At 32.6% G+C, this 16,776-nt stretch overlaps 2 long non-coding RNA genes across 2 annotated transcripts in view; both read left to right on the top strand.

Moving 5' to 3' along the window:
* LOC127704776 (uncharacterized) overlaps positions 1 to 8,098 on the top strand; it is a 37,270-nt gene extending 29,172 nt beyond the window's left edge. The window contains exon 4 of the long non-coding RNA XR_007983492.1: positions 8,065 to 8,098. This is a non-coding gene — a long non-coding RNA (uncharacterized LOC127704776). The remainder of the gene's footprint in view (positions 1 to 8,064) is intronic.
* Positions 8,099 to 9,909: 1,811 nt separating this feature from the next.
* Positions 9,910 to 14,256, top strand: LOC127704773 (uncharacterized). Its single transcript, XR_007983488.1, has 4 exons — positions 9,910 to 9,972; positions 11,111 to 11,140; positions 12,584 to 12,760; positions 13,894 to 14,256. It is a non-coding gene; the product is annotated as an uncharacterized LOC127704773 (long non-coding RNA).
* Positions 14,257 to 16,776: the final 2,520 nt, after the last annotated feature.

The following is a 16,776-nucleotide window of genomic DNA, read 5'->3' as shown; positions in this document are numbered from 1 at the left end:
ATTTCCTAGTATTTTACTAGTATTGCTGTCTTGTGTAAATTTGCATATATAACTTCTTTTTTCCAAGGGTTCGTTGAGATTTTTTGTAGATCATTTATTAGTTGTCTTTAATTTTTAATCTGGTGAACCATCAAATTTATTTTTGAAAGTAGTCAAATCCCTTGTATCTGCATACGTCGGATGAAATTTACAGAAATTTGATGTTACCAAGAGAAATTTCGCGATTAAAGAATCATAATTATATACTTAATACTTTTACAAATTTACCTAACTTTAAGTAAAAAAATAGCTTTGTCGGGAAAACTCCTTGACCTAACATGTTTGTCTTCCTATCCGTGATCTTTCTTCCACAACCATATAATTTGTTACCCCTTATTGGCACCAAACTCGCGGGAAACTACACCTTGTTTCTCTATAAGTGAAATTTCATCCTGGTTACGAAAATTAGCAGTCTTTATAAACAAGTGGCAAGATGCAAGATTGAAAACGCTCAAGAGAATGTGACCTAATGAATTATTAATGGCTTGACTAAATGAAGGAATCAAAGCCTTGACGGACATGTCGAAAAATGAGTTAGAGAACATAGAGTACGAATGACTTTATGATTATCTTCAACAACGTTAAGATAAAGATGTAGCCTAATATTAGACGGTTAATTCCAGTAAAAGTCTTAAAATATTCCTATCGCTATCGTGAACTATAATCTAAGAAGACTGGACATGAAAACTAGAGAGTTCGATTACTGAACACTTTCGATCCTTGAGGTAACTTTGTTTCAGGGATAGATTGATGTTCTTCATGTAGTTTAACCAAGTTTTTTTTCTGATCCTTTCTATATTCCTGGTTTTTTTCTCAAGTGGTCTAGGGCGTTGGACACAGTGCAGGCGGTGTTGCCATGATGTCTCAGATGCAGGGGTTCGAATCCCGCTGAGGGAAGAACAAAAATTAATGCAAATTGGCAGATCTAACATTGTTGGACTAAATTTGAGACGAAGTCTATATGAAATATGGTGTTAGTACTATATAACCACACTATCCGATTAAGAACGTCTGTCGTAAGGGTTGTCACATATTTAGTCGTAATATACATAATATACTAAACAAATCTCGTCTTGTACCTGTGAATCGATTTGATTTGACTTTAAAAATTATATGATATTCATAACTTAACCATTTCAACCATTCATATTTTGTTTTTTAGTTAATATTGCACAACTCACACTGGATCTGATATTGATCAACTTTTTTGTAGGAATTAGAAGCAGTTCTTATTCTGTCGGTGTCTTTATGGCATGCAACTGAAGGAGGACCAGCTCCTTATGTTTCAAGATTAGAAATCACAAGTCATTCATGCAACGGCAGAAATCCTGTCTTTTATTATGTTCAGATCGGATATGCAACGTCTACCATAGTAACTTGGGATGGTTCTGTTATATAGATACAATGGATAAGTGTGGATTCTTGAAAAAGAAACCATGAGCCCGGAGGGCGAATGGTTTGTTTTTCATGAATCTACGCTTATCCATTGTATCTATAACTTAAATTATTGTGTTAATTTCTTTTAAAAATTGAAGCCTTTTCTTAATTAGAATGTATTGTAAGTGAGTTTAAATAATCATGTTATCGTGTCCGACGATGCATTGATAAATCTCAGATCACAATTAATTGGTTAACAAAATACAAATATAACACGTCTACCTTTAAAGATCTTTATATTACCAGGCATATGAATATTATCTGTTTATACAAAATAAGACATATTCGAAATTATTTCTAAGAAAACTGAAAATGGAAATGGGGAACGTGTCAAAGAGACAACAACCCGACCAAAAAGCATATATAAAGTATATATAATAAGTATGTTATCGAAATTTTTCTAGTACTCTAGGCACATCACGATTTTCTCGCATAGGAATTTGCGAATAAACCTTTGTAAAATTATGTAGTAAAACAGATGAAATCATACTATATTTATAAAACAAAAATTGGCAAATAGAATGTAATCATTTTTGTTTCAAATAAAAGCAACAGTAGTATACCGCTGTTCGAAACTCATAAATCGATAGAGATAAAAACAAATCCGGGTTACAAACTAAAACTGAGGGAAACGCATCAAATATAAGAGGAGAACAACGACACAACAAAAACACAACATTAAAATGTAACACACACAGAAACGAACTATAATATAACAATGGCCATTTTCCTGACTTGGTACAGGACATTTTAAGAAAAAAATGGTGGGTTGAACCTGGTTTTGTGGCATGCCAGACCTCCCGCTTTTATGGCAACGTCAAACACAACACCAAAACGACAACATCACATGACAGGACCACAATACAAATAAATGTGAGAACATATAGGACAAAGAAACACACGACTAATAGCTAGCAGAAGGTACTTGGCTTAAAATTCAATACGCCAGACGTGTCTCGTCCACACAAGACTAACCAGTGACGCTCAGATAAAAAAAGTTTGAAAGCCAAAACAAGTACAAACCTGAAGAGCACCGAGGACCAAAACTTCCACAAAGTTGCTCCTAACACGGCCAGGATTTTCTGCCTGGGACAAGAACATCCTTATTATTTAGAATAATTTATAATTTTGCAAACAGTAAATATTATAAAATGACTATATAATAGATATACATGATCAAACCAAAGTGGGGACTAACTACAGAATAAAAACGGATACATTACATAAAACAACTTAATCCAACATATAAAAATACACAGCCGAGTTAGCTAAAGCCTCAACGCACAAAGTGACGTCACATTTGAAATTCTAAAAAAACACACAAAGTGACGTCACATATGAATTTGTAAAAATATTTCCCAAAAATAAGATAGGATTAGGATTGATTCAAGATAGATTTGTAATACTGCCATTACATTTATTAATAACAATGAAAATTACAATACTTATTAATATCAAATTGTGGTAGTAATTAGATAATTAATCAAACATGTGAAATAGCCAATAATAATAAAAAAACGGTAAAACTCGTTATTATTACAAAAATATCCACTATAACATGCAAAATAAGATAAAAAACCAGGATAACTTAAGAATTGGAACAACAGAGAGAATACAGGGATTCAAACCTAAACCGACAAACCCCTATCTTTAACTCGTTGATTTTAACCATGCTAACCTCGCGGCTACCAACTCATACTATACTACTGCCTATTGTGTCTATATAAAGGTACAAGCCCTGTGTGTCCGATGAACCGATGTATATCAGATGTTCATTTAAATATATAAAATAGACATCTATAGTGTAACCCATTGGTAGCCGAGAGGTTTCGTCGATGTGTTGATGTCAGTCATACATAACAGATTTCAAGGAAGGGTTCGATTGCCAGTGAAGGCATATAAAAATTACAAAAATTAAAGGTAAGTTTTTAAATTAATTCCATTAGTGAACAGAAATTAGTAAATTAGCCAATTCAAACTTAATGAAATTAGGCACACAAAGGAAACAATTGAATATAATTTGGTGAATCAATTTCAGCGGCAGATTAAGGAAGCGTTGATTCTAGAAAAAGAATCCACGGTAAATGAATAGGCTGACGTCACCACAATGGTTTAAGTAAGTACATCAAGTGAAAATAGATATAAATAAATAAAAGGAGAGATTGGTAAACGTCAATAAGACAGCAACCCAAACGACCAAAAATCTAGAAAAAATCTGCAAGTCAGCATATGATTTGCAAACAATAGACGAGTGTCTATTAAATACACGTATGTCTAAATATGAATCGTCATCGAGTTTAAAAAGTTACGAAAAAATGTAAAAGAGAATATCAAATATCTGTCATCAACACTAATTTCTCGTTTGAATTAATGCACATTTTTCATGTTAGGGCCTTTTATAGCTCACAACACGGTAAGGTTTTTACCGTGCAAGGACATATAAATGCTCAATATCCACGTCATTGGAGCTCTGGTGGATAGTTGTCTTATTGGCAATCATACCAAAGCTCCTCATTTTATACTCTTACAGAACTGTATACATTTAGGTATGCATATATGTCTAGAGACGACCACTGACAAGGTTCATGACTTTATGAGCATATGGTAGGATTAAAATAGTTTAATACTCAGACACCCCCTTTGGAACTCGTCCAGTTGAAAAAGAAAAGTATACAAATTAACGTACAATAAAGATCGGTAAAAGAGCACTTAATGATCAAAAGACAAACAACAGTATACAAAACACAACATAGAAAACTAAAGACTGATCAACACACGATACAGGTATTTAAAAAAAAATCCAACAACAACAGGTGCAATTCAAAAGACCATATAAACGAATCCTCAAAGTTTTTGAACGTATGCGTAAAGTGTATACTTAATCTGCTATTGTGTTTTAAACCTGATTTGATCTGGAATCAGATATTTCCAGCATAGGAGGGAAATGAAGCATGTTCTGTCCTTTTTATATCATTTTTATTTATTTTTAACAATATTGATAACGTTATCTGATCTATAAAAAGAAGATGTGGTATGATTGCTAATGAGACAACTCTTCACAAGAGAACAAATGACACAGAAATTAACAACTATAGGTCACAATAAAGCCTTCAACAATAAGCAAAGCCCATACCGCATAGTCAGCTATAAAAGGCTCCGAATGACAATGTGAAACAAATCAAACGAGAAAACTAACGGTCTAACAATGAACGAAAAACAAATATGTAAAACAGCAACAAACGACAATCACTGAACTACAGGCTCCTGATTAGGGACAGGAACATACAGAATGTGGCGGGGTTAAACTAGTTTGAAGGTGTCAACCCTCCCCTAACCTTGGACAGTGGTGTAACAGTACAACATAAGAACAAACTATAATCAAAGTGCTTTATACCAGCTGTGGAAAATTTGCAACGGTAGATGTGTATTATTTCAAATAGGTTGTAGATGTGTATTATGTCAAATAAGTATTAAATCACAGTTTTGATGTTTTTTACTAAACCATTGTCTCGATCATCAGCAATTATCAAAAATCACCTTTTTTTATATGTTTGTCATGTAAAATTTTGATATTTTCTATTGCAACCTTAAACTGACTAGATTTAAAATAATCAAATATACAGAAAGCTCTGTTAATTTCTTTATGTGTCCATCGGCTCCATCCTATGTCAAGGGCCTATGATTTTAGTATTTTTTTATTGATTGAGGTCCTTCATATTTGTTTTTAGTAAATTGTATTGTTACTTATTAATCCGTTAGTTTTTTTGTTCCACATTTTTCATATCAGGGCCTTTTATAGCTTACTATATGATATGAGTTTTTCTCATTGTTGACGACCATATGGTGACCTATAATTGTTCAATCGCAAAAAATACCACATCTCTTATATTAAATAAGACAGCAAACTTAAATCAATACAACTGTACTGAAATTGAATTTATATGAAATGCTTTAGTCAACAATGGCAATATGTAGACAGGAATAAAAAGTTAATATACACTAGATTCATATATATAATATATAGAGGTACTAATAACCATGTAATACATTTTAGTTGCTGCTGTGAAATTCAGCATTGAGGCAATGACATTTTGAGATTTTTGGTTTTCAGTCATTCATATGATATATAATTATTGCCTCTGTGTTGAGTTGACACATTGTTAATTATAGGTCAATCTTAAAGAATCATACCAAATTCCGAAATTGGATGTCAAGGTCAATATGATGCTTCTGCGTACAAATTTTTGTCAATTAACGTGCTACAATTCAAAACGTATGCACCAAACACAAACCAGACACTTTTTAACTATCATAGGGGTCAAATGAGAAAGGTCAGAATGATCTGACTTTGGTACATGTATGTGATACACCCCAAGCCTAAAAATGCAACAGATAAACTGCATACCATGCAGACTGCATATAATGCAGTTACTCGCTAGGTAAGGTTAACAAAAATTTTATGGTTCAAAAGATATGACCCAGACACGAATTGTACAAGGTTTTACTATCATACATGTACGTAGGTATCAAAGGACAAAGTCAAGGTCAAAGTGATCAGACTTTGGGATATGACACGTCCAAAGATTATGATGCAACTGCCTAATGAGTTTGATAACCCAAAGTTTAATGCACACACTTTTTGAAACGGGCAAAAATTGGATAAAGTCAACTGTCATAATCATTTCAGATTCTATGATTTAACCTTTCTTTGAGTACTTAGAGAAAATTTAAGTATAGTGTTTTATTCAAGCCTCCATCTGTTTTATTAGTATGCAATGTCTTAGGCAGAGATATAAAAAATTATTTGCTATACATATTTATAACGTGATAAATAAACAAACAAACAATAACCAAAGTTATGCATTGGTTTTTAAACACTTTAAAATATATAAGTTAAAGCACTGTCTATATTATATGGACAAATGTTATTTTATCATTTCTACAGCACTTGTCTTGGTACACATGGTTATTCTAAGACGTGGAAGTTGACTTGGCTGCTTTTAATACACCTGACTGTACTAAAGAAAGGTCCTTATATCCGCATTGGAATGTGAAATAGCTAGTATTTCTTTGTTGAATTGAAAGTTTTTAGATGTTTGTTTGCATCAAAACCTTCCGATCGATGTTTTGACAAAAACAATGCACTTTTCTATCAAAGCCGGTATTTACCTTTACTCATCCTTGGCGTGTGACATAGACAGAACTAAGCCATATGATTATCGAGTATTTAATATACTGTCACTTGTTTATTGTTCAATCAAACTATTACCTTCTATGTTAATTAGCCACCGGCCAGGTCAAAATATAAACATGTTGCGTAACCAGTAAATCAATGTCATTTCCGGATACTTTTGATACACTCGGGCTTTTACGTATCTAATAATAAAATTTGTAAATCTCGTATTAAAAAATGGCGCCGGAAAATGTTCATTCATGAAATATTTTATACACGGGATTTTTTCTCTCTTTTCAACCGGAGAACGGGAGGAGACCGAGATTATTGTTCTCGGCCCAGGAGGTTTACATGTATGGATCTCATGTATGTCTGGGGAATCCCGTAGGAAAGCATACAGGTAACATAAACATACAAAATGGCTGACAGTTCAAAGTATGCATAATTTATAGAGGTCAAACCTAATACCATTTACAAACGTAAAGATTGAAAAGATAACGATATTCTTAACAATAAGAATTCTTGTATTTCATGAATAAATGTAAAAAAACAACAACAACCACCTCGAAATAAATATCAGTTCCTCTAAATTTTCTATGAATTAAACGTAGAAACTGCTGTCTCGTGTAGATTAGTATTGATTTTATCTTCCGCGCAGGGCAGATCCGCGAAGTAGTGTTTGTGATACCCATTTTCAAAATGAAGTTGAATTCATTTGAATTGTCGGTGAACATTTAGTCCATTTTTATTCAACCTGTAAGCTAATCAAAAAAGTAATAACTCAAAATTTCAAAAGCATCTTCCTAGAATTAGTATTCAAACACTAGTACTACACTATCTAGTAGAAGTCTAGCAAGATAGTCTGTCCAACTTCCGGTTTGGGGCCGATGCCATAGGAAAGTATATTGCTATAGCAAGCTAAAGCACACTTTCCAAAAATCAGTTGAAAAAGGCTTAACTCAATAGATGGATACAAATAGAAATAAATCTAACAAAAACACAGAGTGGACGTGGACAGGTACTTGAAAATCCCAACAACAAAAAGACACTAAGTACAGATCTGAGAGTACTCACAGTTACTGACAGCTAGTTCAAATCCAATAGCAAATAATAAAAAAAATCATGCATTTAAGACTAAATTATCAATCAGAACACATCCAACATCTTTTTTGTTTTAGAGTTTTTCAAAACGTTTTTAAAATTAGGGATTCAAACATACACATGATTCTCAATTAATTTTGTTGTGCATTAATAGAAGCTGGTGGTCAGTGGTTCCTTCGAGAGAAAGCTTTCGGGTATTTTTATGCTGGAATCGAAGAAAATATCAATACAGATGACGATTTAAGCTCAACCTTAGTCTACAAATTATAATCATCCAAAATCAAATTCAATATTATTCAGTTTTTTTTTCCCAGAATGCCTCAAGGGATTGTACTGAAGTTGAAAGATTCATCAATTGGGGTAAGACCATAACTGGATGGAGATATAGATGCGAAAGAAAGAATATTTGTACTGCTACCCTTAAACTTCTCAATGGAAATTTTAGGGATCAACAGTTTCAAAACTGTTGCAATTAACATTAAATTTCAATAAAACTTTCAACTAGCTTTCCTGACAATAGAAATTTAGAATGAAGAATATCAACACTGTTTATAATAATCGATATAGACTAAATTTCGATATCACTTTCAAGTAACCTACAAATATTCCCACAAGCTTGTTAGTTGAAATCTTTAAGAATGAAAAACTGTTGCAGTTGAAATATACATTAATACATTATAAATGCAATACTTCTTAGTTTGATTATTTTTTTTAAAGTAATAGCATAATTGTCTTTTGTCTTGTTTTTGTTTAAGTTGTTTATTACATAGCTTATTACAGCTGGATTCTTGTCTTTATTTATTACATAGCTTATAATAGCTGGATATAATAAAATATGTATATTAAAAGATATTACTTTCTCCCCTTTTTATATGGTAAATATGTCTATATAAAAAAAAGAAGATGTGATACAAACACGATTGATAATGAGACAACTCTCCACCAGAGACAAAACGACATATTGTTAGCAACTATATGTCACCGAACAACCTTTAACAATGAGCAAAACTCATACAGCATAGTGTTCATATGGTCATTATTTTCTCAAATACTACCTTTATTAATAGAATTTGGTTTGCGCGTTTTTAGTTTGATGCCAGAATGGAACATGAAATTTGCCTTACAAAATGACTATCAAAGATAGACAACATTGGCGATTGTATGACCTTTAAAAGAAAGAAAAAACTGTAAATTCTACAGATCCTGTTACACTCAGCTGTCGGATGGTCTGTTTGATTTCATGTTATTGGTCACAAATATTTGTAACTTATTGTTTTACCTAGATACGAACGATTTTTTGTGGGTCGGATCAGTCAACGAAATGGTTATTCCTAGTCTGTGACTCTTCCTTATTTCACTTTTTAAACTTTTCTTTTTAATGAATAAACATCCTGACCACAGCATACCACCACGTGCTGAATACATGCGCATAAATCTAAAACTAAAGGTTGCATGAAAAAGGATTTAAATGGGGTTTTTTTTTTTTAAACTTAATTTGACGAATTTTAAACAAACTGACTACTAACGTCGAAATATTATCTCTTTATTCCGATTTTATAAATGTTTGCAAAACAAATCGTAATCAACTTTTTTTTTGTCAAATTGGTAGCTAGTGCCCCTTTAACAGTTGTAAGAGTTCTCAGTCAGTTTTGTCGTCATTGAAATGTGGTTTTCTATAACATTTTAAATATCTGCATTACAAGTAGTAGATTTGAAAGTACCAAAATATGACTGTGCCTTAGCTTTGGGTATTTCAATATAGTGCTGAAAGATTTACAATAAAAAAGAAAAAGATTTGCAGATGATTTATGACATTTCATTTCTTGCGAATTTTAGAAGGTGGGCGATAATTCCGTACCTTTAAAAACAGATTGTCGACGTTGTTGATTAATTAACTAAGGCCAGGTAAACAAAACTCTATGTACTTTTTAGAGAATAAAAAACAATGAAGTATAACCAAAAATGATGTTTACATTGAATATTTCACCTTTCCAGTCTCAGATTTGCATTTGTTTCTATTCAAAGTACTTTATTGAAAATAAATATAAGAACTTGTTTTTAACAATATAATTTCTAACGAAGCATCGATTTTTCAACGTGTTATTGAAAATCTGATCCAAGTACGAAATATGATCCCTTTCTACTTCGAACATCTGCAAATAAAATATTGAACCATTTATAGCAACAGCTTACTGATTGTTTCAAGTGGAGTCGGAAAAGTGGTAAGTTTTTCTACAAGAATAGAATAATTTATTCATTGTGCTGGGTTTACGTCCAGTGACAAAAATTTCATGCATAGTTAGGACGAGAACAAATTAAGAATTAAAACATGCAACATTTTGCTTTTGTAAATTTGTTAGGCCGGAAGGAAGTGAGGGAAGGTTAAGGTGGCTGGGGTGTCTTCCTCCATGTTGGATTTTGAAGTAGCAGATAACAATTGGTCTAGATCTTTAATGAAATATGCAAATTTTGAGAGTAGTATGTAATTCATGTGTAAGACTTTTCTTGTTAATATAAAAAAATATGTGCTTTATCATATTTACGGCTGTATTTTCTACAAAACACAATATTTTGTTTGATTCATTTTGTTTCAATTTTGCAACATAAGGGGAGATAACTCAGATAGCAGGGGAGATAACTCAGATCAAGTAATTTTTATAATAGAAAGTGTTTTGAATTTACCTTTTTTAATATGTAGCAAGAAAACAAGTCCGGTGACCCCATTTTTTCCTTTTCTTATCTAAAAGCATGTTATTAGAGCTATTTCATCACATTCTATCTTTAAATTCTAAGGTGTAGTTTTAAGGAAAACTCATATAATAATGTTACTTGTGTAAATCATAATACTTAAGACAGTTACAATGTATTTGGTTTTACAAGCAAACGATGTTTTAAATATTATATTTGATTGGCTAATTTCATTTTAAATAGCTATTAATAATATTGTATATACGTGGGTTGATTGGTTTTTGCTTTACACTACATCAACGCAAAGGACTTTAACGTAGCGAGAACACAAAAATGGCTGTATGCAGTTGGATCGTTTAATTACAGGTGGAAATATACTTTAACTATCTTGCCAAGTTTTTAAAACAAATAGCACCAGGGTTTCTGTTTAAACAAACAAACAAACACACATAGTCATCCCTCTGGACACAAACTTACAATCTTTTCAAAAACCTGTCAGTGACCATGCAACCAACATTGAAAAACACACACACACAATAAATTACTGTTTTACATGAAGTTTTTTAATATTCAAAAACAAAAGCAATAATTCGTGGTGATTTCACTCTGTACGGTTTAAAAATCAAGTGGTACTTATCTTTAATTCTTTAGTGTTTTTAAATTTCATTTCAGGAAATTTAAAAGATGAATTCTTTCAACTTGGTAACGTATTTCCCTTTATTTTCACGAACGTGATAATATTCATTTACAATCATATGGTCATCATGATTTAATGCATACATGTCTTCAATATATATCATTAATGTTTTATTGAAAAAATATTGAGATTATGGTGTTCTTACCAAAGTCTATACAACGGTCTGTGATTACGTTTTTTTTAACAGTTGCTAGTATCATGCAGTGTTTCTTACAATTTGAGGTCACTAGGCTCGCGGGAACCTTCAATATGTTTTTCCGTGATTGTATGAAATTTCCCCTGGTAATGAAAGTTATCTGAGTAATCAAGGATTTGTTTGGTATATAAATCCTTGGAGTAATTGAACAATTGGCAGATTTAAGATAAAAAAAAAACCCCTCTTTCATGTGTAAGAGATCATGTCTTGACTAAATCAAGGAAGAAAATATTGATGGACATGTCGGAAAAACAACGTTACGATAAAGGGCTAACCCAAGGTAAGACGATTTCGAGTAAAATTCGTAAAAGATTCTTATCGCATTTTCCCCTATAGTGAACTATGACATACGAAGACGTTATTGGACGTAACAAATTGGAGAGTTCGAGCTATGAATACTGATCATTGCAGCAAATTTGTTTAAGGGGTCGGTTGATATGCCTTATGCAGTAGAACCAAGTTCTTTTCTAATCCTATATAACATCTCTATTTTCAAAAACATCGAAAATTATATGCACTATGATATTTAATTATAATGTATTTATACCATATCCCTGTCGAAACAAACTGTTTGAATCGATCCAATTTCCTTTAGAGATGGTATGATATTTATAGGTTTCATAACGAGTGAGAATTGGATATCGCTTTATATTAATTTTGACTAGTTATTTGATCTCAATATAATAATATTGTTACAATTTAAATCAAATATTAAGAGTGGATGTCGAGCGATATCAAATTTTACGAGTTGTTCAACCCATTTCTCTTATGGTAAACCTTCTCGTTGTGGCAAATAAAAAATCCGCGAATCGTTGATCTAATCTTTTGAACATACCATCAGGCATTTTAAAACTTTTGTATGCTTCAGAATGTAATAAAATTTGACAAAAAGAAGATTTTCAGTGAAATATGTGAATGTTTTGTATGTTTTTGAAGAAATCTCCGTTGCTATGGATGAAATGTATATCGTCGTAACCTTTGAAATTCATCAATGACCTAACGAATAGCCAATGGAAATGTCGCAATGTCGTCCCCATGATGCTTGATAAGACAAATGAACGCATTTTTCGTAACACTTTTTGGTATCATACTCCGTGCAATGAGATACGAGAAATCATGTCTCTTCATGCGAGAAATAGATAACAGGTCACAACCAATAGATATTGATAAATTAACCAGTTCAACCATTCATATACTTTTTGTTAATATTGCAGACTCAGACTGGATCTGATATTAGTCAATATTTTTGTAGGAATTGGTAGCAATTCTTGTTCTTTCAATATCTTTATTGCATGCAACTGAAGGACAGCCAGCTCCTCGTGTTACAAGATTAGAAATCATAAGTCATTCATGCAATGGAAGAAATCCTGTCTTTTATTATGTCCAGAAGGGATATGCAACGCATACATCAAAAGCTTGGGATGGTTCTGTAAGTACATTAAGTACTAATATATAGATGAAAACAAAAGAAGATATTAGTGAACGTAAATGAGACCGCAATCATACGACGACTCAAAATATAATGACATCTGCAAGTCAGCATATGGTCTAAAACAATACACACGTATTTCAAAATATAAATCGTCCATGCACGAATCTAAACATTTGCGAATAAATATGATAGAGAATATCAAATATCTGTCATCAACATTAATATAATTTCTCGTTTGAATTGTTTCACAATTTTCATGTCAGGGCCTTTTATTGCTGACTATACGGGATGTGGTTTCTCATTGTTAAAGGCCGTATGATGACTTATAAATGCTAACCATCCCCGTCATTTGAACTTTAGTTGTCTCATTGGCAATCATACAACAGCTTCGTATTCTTATACTCTCACATGATGACATATAAAGGATCAGACTAAAGCTGACCACTAACAAGGTTCATGACTTCATGAATAGTTGGTGGATATAAACATGTTTTGACATTTTCCCCTTTTGGATCTCGTGCAGCGGCATGAGAAAAATATACAGAATAACGTACAATAAAGATCGGCTCAGAAAAAAATACTTCATATTGATAATACAGGTATTAAAGACAACGACAAAAAATAGGTGAAAGAGAAAGTTCCATATCCAAGAATGCTCACAGTTGCTGAAAGTATGATAAAAGTACTTACTTAATCTGCTATTATGAAATCATGCCGTCATTAGATCTAATATCAGCGACTTTACTTTGAACTAGATTTCATATATTCATTTTTAAAATGATATGGAACATAATTTGTACGGAGACTGCCAGCATAGAATTGAAATGTAGCATGTTTTGTCTTTTTTATATCGTTTTTATTTATTCTTAAGTTATCTGATCTGTTTGTTTCATAGTTTTTTTTTAAGTTATCTAATTGTTTTTAAAACATACATGCGATTCTTGATTAATTTCGTTGTGCATTTACAAAACAAATTTTGCAGGAGCCGATTGTCAGTGGTTCGTTGAGTAAAAGCTTGGGGTATTTTTTATGCTGGAACTGAATAAAAGATCAAACAGTGTAATAAAAATCTTAATCTACAAATCATAATCATCCTAAATCACATTCAATATTATACATTGTTTTTTCAGAGTGCCTCACGGGATTGTAATTGGGTTCATATATACACTAATTGGAGAAGGATAGTTACTGGATGGATATCTAAATGCGAAAACAGGAATATCTGTTCTACTACTCTCAAACTCAGCAATGGAAGGTTATGGGATCGACAGTTTCAAGACTGTTGCAATGTACGCTAAAATCAAATAGCTTTCCTTCCAATTGAAATTTCGGATGAAGAATGTAAACTCTGTTTAAAATAATACATACATATACACTAAAGTTCAATGTCACTTTCAAATACCTACAAATGTTTTCTTAAATTTGTTAGTTGAAATTTAAAGGATGAAAAACTGTTGCAACTGTCATATGCATAATAAATGCAATACTTCTTAGCTTGAATATCTTTTTTAAGTTTAAACAAAATCCTACTTTGTTTTGTTTTCTGTTAAAGTATGTCTTACACGGACACGGTTTCCTCTGCCTCTTTTTTTAGACTTATAACTCGAATTTGACATAAGAGGTCATCTCAGTACCAGAGTCTATGACAAACGAGACGATTTTGATTTTGAAATTATCAATCCCCCCCCCCCTCCACTTTAGTAGCAATATACTAACCTCGCCTGCATATGGGATATACATTTCCCAATTCATTCGGTATTCAAGAGCTTGCATCTGCTACTCAGAATTTGTAAAACATCACCAGTGTCTGATCAGAAAGTTGATGAACCAGGGTTATATCAAAGAACGTCTCGTCCTTTTTCTGAAAAAGCTCATTTGAGGATACCAAGACCTTGTTGATAAATATTCCGTATCAACTTCACAAATAATACAGGATGGTCTTAAAGTTTAGATTCTAGGTACTGACGTTGTTTATCATCTTAATTACGTGTTATAGTGTTCTTTTATTTGTCATTGTAAAGTATTACTTTTACTGTTTAGTCTATTTGACGTGGCTCGGTACTTATACATCCCGTTATTGTATTATTATGCTATGGTAAAAAAGTTTTGTATTTTTGCCTTTCGTTTTTGCTAATATGCTGTGTCTAAATGCCTTTTTGTTTTACTTTTTTGGCATATTTGTTTGTTTTAATATAGATTAAGATTATAACACAATGTTGACTGCTGTACCCCTAATTTTGACATTAATATCTATTATGTCTGTTTGTCTTGTTCACACATTGTTGACAATATAATGAAGTTTTTATGCGACTGTCATACAAGTGAGAGGTTAAGCTAGCTATAAAACCAGGTTTAATCCACCATTTTCTACATAGAAAATGCCTGTACCAAGTCAGGAATATGACAGTTGTTATCCATTCGTTTGATGTGTTTGAGCTTTTGATTTTGCCATTTGATTAGGGACTTTCCGTTTTGAATTTTCGGAGTTCGGTATTTTTGTTATTTTACTTTTTATTTGTTTTATTACAGAGCAAAAATTATCTTTATAAGCTGGATATAATAATAATGATAATAAAAAATCGGGGTTACAGAAGAAAAGACATTGATAAAGCCTCTGACCTGTGTTAGTCTTGTATGTTTTTTTTTAATTTTAGTTTCATTAATATCATGAATATGTTTCGGAGTTTAGTGTGACGTCCATTTTCACAGAACCATTACACATTTGTGTTTTGGGGCCAGCTGAATCCCGCCTCCGGGTGCATGATTTTCTCACTGTGTTGAAGACCCATTGGTGGCCTTGGGCTGTTTGGTCGGGTAGTTGTCTCTTTGACACATTCCCCATTTCCATTCTCAATTGTATTCTCTTGTGTTAACAACAAAAGCCGAGATGAACTTTTACGATATAAAGACAAGAAGGTCAACAAAAGAGTGCCATTTGTGCTGACTAAACATCCCAAATTTGACAGTTATCGCACCTTATCCGCGAAAACTGGAAAGAATCGAAAAACATCCTAAACTATCCAATATTATTCACCTGTACTGGCTTTCCTTTGGCCCAAAAGCCTCAAAGACTTTCTGGTAAGAGCTGACTTATCCTGTAAATCACACTCGTCGTCTGTGTGTTCTTGCAAGGGATGCAGAAATGCAGAAACCAACGATGTCTGACTTCAAGCAAACACTGAATACCCAGACTTTTAACAGTCATTCCACTAGTACGGAATACACAATTTTTTGCAATGTTTATTGCAAGACTACAAATGCTGTGTATCTTCTACAGTGTAAATGTGGTAAACAGTATGTGGGCGAGTCAGAACAGCCATTTCACAATCGCATGAACGGCCATCGTAGCGACTTTGAATGCAACCCAGACCTTCCTCTCAGTCGACATTTGAGATCCCCTAGCCACACTAGGGCAGAACTCAATCGACTAACCATTACAATCATAGACCACAACAATGCTTGGTCTAGGGAGGATAGACTCACTCGGGACAGGTTTGGATAAGAAAATTAAAAACTTTGGCACCAAATGGGATCAATGAAAAGATGTTGTTCTAATTCGTGCAGTGCTTTTCATTTTGGGTTATATTAGATATTACTACGCAGTCTCTGATGCAATTCCTTTACCTTTGTCAACTCTGAAATTCTAGAAATATACCAATTTAAATCGCAGGCTGCTATTCATTTGTTATAGTTAAATACGCAGCCACGGTAAATTAATTAACCTTCGTCAATTTATTTTTAAATTATCAAACTGCTATTTATTTTGGGATGTATAAATACGCAGCCTCTGTTGTAATTACTTTACCTTCGTCATATTTGAAATTGGTGTATTATACCAGCTCAAATCGGTCAGTGCTATTCATTGGGATTGTATTTCTATGCAGTCTTTGTTGTAATAACTCAACTTTCTTCGCCTTTGAAATTTTATAAATATACCAGTTTATATCGCACATTACTATTTTTGTTAGAAGCATAGCTATGCAGTCTCTGTTGTAAATACCCAATCTACTATG

This window comes from Mytilus californianus, unplaced genomic scaffold (genome assembly GCF_021869535.1).
Source record: "Mytilus californianus isolate M0D057914Y unplaced genomic scaffold, xbMytCali1.0.p SCAF_6, whole genome shotgun sequence".
NCBI lineage: Eukaryota > Metazoa > Mollusca > Bivalvia > Mytilida > Mytilidae > Mytilus > Mytilus californianus.
Note: the sequence above shows the minus strand (reverse complement) of the source record. Positions and strands in the feature narration are given on the sequence as shown.